This window comes from Pogona vitticeps, chromosome 1, assembly GCF_051106095.1.
Source record: "Pogona vitticeps strain Pit_001003342236 chromosome 1, PviZW2.1, whole genome shotgun sequence".
Lineage (NCBI taxonomy): Eukaryota > Metazoa > Chordata > Lepidosauria > Squamata > Agamidae > Pogona > Pogona vitticeps.
In genome coordinates, this window is record NC_135783.1 from 338,092,250 (window position 1) to 338,097,326 (window position 5,077).

Consider the following 5,077-nt stretch of genomic DNA (forward strand, 5'->3'; position numbering starts at 1 on the left):
TTTTCTGGAATTCTCTGGCTTTCTCCATAATCCAGCATGTTAGTAATTTGATCTCTAGTTCCTCTGCCCCATTGAAATCCAGCTTGTACTTCTGGGAGTTCTCGGTCCACATACTGCTGAAGCCTATCTTGTAGGATTTTGAGCATAACCTTACTGGGGTGTGAAATGAGTGCAATTGTATGGTAATTGGAGCATTCTTTGGCACTGCCCTTCTTTGGGATTGGGATGTAGACTGATCTTTTCCAGTCCTCTGGCCATTGATGAGTTTCCCAAACTTGCTGGCATATTGAGTGTAGCACCTTAACAGCGTCATCTTTTAAGATTTTAAATAGTTCAACTGGAATGCCATCACCTCCACTGGCCTTGTTGTTAGACAAGCTTTCTAAGGCCCACTTGACTTCACTCTCCAGGATGTCTGGCTCAAGGTCAACAACCACCCTATCTGGGTTGTAAGGGATATCCAAGTCTTTCTGGTATAGTTCCTCTGTGTATTTTTGCCGCCTCTTCTTGATGTCTTCTGCTTCTGTGAGGTCTCTCCCATTTTTATCCTTTATCATGTTCATCTTTGCACAAAATATTCCTTTAATATCTCCAATTTTCTTGAACAGATCTCTGGTTTTTCCCTTTCTACTATTTTCCTCTATTTCTTTGCATTGTTCATTTAAGAACACCCTCGTCTCTCCTTGCTATTCTTTGGAAGTCTGCATTCCATTTTCTGTACCTTTCCCTATCTCCCTTGCATTTTGTTTCCCTTCTTTTCTATGCTATTTGTAAGGTCTCGTTGTATAGCCACTTTGCTTTCTTGCATTTCCTTTCCTTTCCTTTCCTTTTCTCCTCTACAATGTTATGAGCGTCTATCCAAAGTTCTTCAGGCACTCTGTCCAGCAAATCAAGTTCTTTAAATCTGTTCTTCATTTCCACTGTGTATTCATAAGGGATTTGGTTTAGATTATACCTCATTAGCCCAGTAGTTTTTCCTACTTTCTTCAGTTTAAGCTTGAATTTTGCTATGAGAAGCTGATGAGCAGAGCCACAATCAGTGCCAGGACTTGTTTTTTGCTGACTGTGTAGAGCTTCTCCATCTTTGCCTGCAGAGAAATAGTCAATCTGATTATGGTATTGCCCATCTGGTGATGTCCATGTGTAGCGTCACCTCTTGTGTTGTTGGAAAAGAGTGTTTGTGATGACCAGCTTGTTCTCTTGACAAAACTCTATTAGCCTTTGCCCTGCTTCAATCTGAACTCCAAGGCCAAACTTCTCTGTTGTTACACCTAAGCAGTGCATAATGGGACTAATGAGCAAAGCTGCTCTCTTTTTTAAAAACAAAAAGGGTGGCTGAAAAACTTGGAGATATGCATGTCTCTTGGGCAGGAGCCACAGGTTGGTTGGTACATAGAAGCGAATGGTCTCCAGCAAACCCAAAGATTTGAGTGCAACTGCAGATCATGACTTGATTTGTCTTGATAAACAAGAAACTCCAGATTTTTTTCCATGACATGACCCACTACAAGATGTTGTTGTAGATCTGAAAGAAAAGATTTCACAAGTGCTTTACACACACTGTTGTAAAATATTGCAAATACCAACTCAGGAACCTGCAAAAATTGTTGTCTCATTGTATGAATTTGTGGAATTAGCATCAGAAGGGTTGCTTGTGACTTTGTGATCAGTCAGCTTATCTTGTGCTTGTTGTGTGTATGTGTGTGTTTAGTTTTGTGGAGGGAAAAGACACTTGTTTTACACAAACAATATTTTTGCAGAAATGGCAAAAACCATAAAAGGAAAAATAACTGGTAACTCAATCTTGTGATGGGGTCTAGATCACCCGACTAAAATATTAGTAATGGTGAAATTTCCTCAAATACTAGATTTTAAATGGTGCAATAGGTTAAAAAGTCACGAACACTGCCTAGTGGATGGAAGCACACACACTTATGAACCTTCAGCACCATCTTCCTTGCATGTTAATTGCTTGCTGGGAATATTCTCTTTCATGTGTTGCTAGACGAGTGATTCCACCCCCTTAACCACCCACCCATATGGATGCCAAATTCAAACCCTGTCTCCTCCGCACAGACACTTTGCAAACAAAACAGTGTCACAGCATGCAACATTTTGTTTGAACTTCCTCCTGCTTGTCAAGGTAGTTCAGTGACAATACATTGGACAGTATATTAATAGTTTTGTCCATTCCTAAAATATTTAAGAAAATACCTGTGTGTATCCTAGGTTCTTGGGAATGGCCCAGTATTGAAAGCAATGAAACCAACCAAGATTTGGTGTGCTGTGCATGATGATGATGATGGTGATAGCTAAATTAGCTTTTTTTACCTCTGTCCTCTGGGAACTGCACTTCTCAGGATGATAGCAGACCTGAAAACAGAGCTTGGCTGCATAAGTTCATCTGTCCCTGCTTTAAGTGATGATGAAGTTGGAACAATTTCAGAAGCAAAAGGTTTTCCTCTCTTTCTCAAGTTCTGATATGATCCTTATCTGTTAGATCAGTCACCTTGACCTTCACAGACTCATTCCATACCCTGTGGTCTGTCTTTTTCAACAAAGGCACCAGAAGTGGCTGGGAATTAGTAGCTTGCTTTGGCCACTTGTTATATGCTGCAAGAATAATAAGAACTTAATATCAGTGCAGCTTCCTGTAAGTGGTTACTATTTTTGTTTATTAGGCAAATGGTCTTAGTAGCCCAGAGTGGGAAGTTGATGAGAGCTCATGTTACCAGATGGTTTGTCTCTGGGTTTTACTGTAAGTGATTTGAAACAGATTCTGAATATCTGCGCGATGGCCCAGAATGAGCAAGGGTAAGTATGCTTATTTCAAACCTTCTAAACATCTGGAAAGGATTTAGGTTGCCAGCATCTGGAGGGAAATATGCTTGTCGCTGTGCATTCAGCAACGTTGTGTTGCCAAGTCAGGCATTATCCACTCATGGAGCTCCTCATTTGCCAAGAATGTAAGCATGGTTGAAAGCACGATTCTGGATAAAATACAGTGCATTGGTTTATACAAAATATGGCTTTCTGCAAGGTTACCCTATGAAGTAGTTAAACTGCCTCTGCTCATGACTTGAGTTTGATCTCAGTGCTTCCATAGTTACTTCCATAGTTTCCATTTCTACCCGAATTTTTTTTTTAAAAATCAGAGTATCCTCTTTGGTACCAATTTATCACTTCTGATCCTGTCGCTCAAATAGTGATGCAAAGGGTACTCGGCACAACATGAAGTGCAGCAAAAAACTGGCACAGATGTGAGGCTTCATTTTAACACAAGCTGTCTCTACTGATACATGGGAATTGGTGGTATTAGCATAACTGTTAGCCGTGCCATTGAGGACCCACAGGGTGTGTTGTGATACTAGGATATGTGCTGGTTGGGGTACTTTGGCAGCTGAGTCCGAAAAAGTAATTTATGCTCAATTTGAGGTTGGCTTTGATGGCCTTCAGAGGATACCTGAGTTATCCACTCTATACGGTAGAGACTGGGAACCAGTATGGGGAGAGGAGTGGTGTCTTCTGGCCCTGTTTGTGGGCTTTCCAGAAGCCTCTTCCTCTGGGGAAAAAGCTGAGAGGTTTGATGCCTAAGACAAAGAAGATGGAATAAGAAAAAAATAATTATTTTGAAGTAATAGCCAATATAAAAATCAATTAAATGTAGCTTTAACTTCTGGCTAAGTAGGCCAAAGGACAGTCAGGTATAATGTAGTTCATCTCCCTACTGCTATAGTATGCAATATCCCCAGGTTCTCTCCTATCCAGGTAGATTGGGTTTTTTTGCTTCACGTTGATTGGTTCCCTGTTTCGGGAACCAATTTTGCGCTTTACGACAATCAGCAAACAGCTGATTGTCAGGTTTCAAAATGGCCGCTGGCTTTCAAAATGCCCCCCCCCCCCCAGTTTTCTAGGATGGATTCCTCGCTATACAGGCACCGAAAATGGCCGCCGTATGGAGGATCTCTGCTGGACAAGCAGATATTCAGCCCATTGGAATGCATTGAACGGTTTTCAATGCGTTTCAGTGGGTTTTTTAATTTTGTTTGACGACGTTTTCACTCTACAACGAGGCACCACTGTATATGAGATGTTCAAGGAAGAGTGGTAGGTCAAGCTTATTTGCTTGAGATCAGATCCATCCTCCAGTTCACATATTCTCCGATTGTAAAACCAAGACTCCAACCTTGTGGACTCTAAGCTAGAGAAGCATCTTCCAAGTCTGGAATCAGGAATAGCCATGCATAGCCTCCAGTCTGCTCTTGACAATGCATACCTGAAGTTCCTTCCTTTCTTAATATGTGTGTGTGTGTGTGTGTGTGTGTGTGTGTGTGTGTGTGTGTGTGTGTGTGTGTGTGCGCGCGTGCGCGCGTGCGCGCGTGTGTGTGTGTTGGGGTGATTGCAGCAGATGCATCCAAGGCTTCAGTGAGTTGTAATTTGAGGATGAGCAGGAACAAACAAGGTACACCAGGCCAGAGGTCGTTCAGAGGCACATGGTGCAAATGTACCTCTAATCAGGTGAGTTGCCTTCAAGCGAAAGAATCTTAGAAGGAATGCCTATCACAAGGCACCTCCAGTACATTTGGCAGTCTCTGTTGTGTCACACGGACACAAGAAGCAGCAATCGTTTTAGTAAATCACAAGGGATTAAGAGTTAACTAGAGAAAACCACTGCATAACTCTGCACTTGCATACTCCCTCATCTCTTCTCATTGAGCTTGGTCACTGTTTTCTAGGATCATGATCGCAATGTGAGTTCACAAATGCATTAGCTGTTCTGCATGGGTCAAGCTGCACTATTTGCTTAGGAGAGCTTTCCCTAATTTGAAGCCTTTCAAATGCATTGGACCAATAGTGTAATGGAGCTATGGTTTGCAGGGTCAAAGCCCTAGAGCAGTGGTGTCCAACCTTGGCCCTCCAGATGTTCTTGGACTTCAATTCCCAGAAATCCTGTCCAGCAGAGGTGGTGGTGAAGGCTTCTGGGAGCTGTAGTCTAAGAACATCTGGAGGGCCAAGGTTGGACAAGCCTGCCCTAGAGCTTTCTGAGAAGAAGGGACTATGGCATAATCTGCAACCT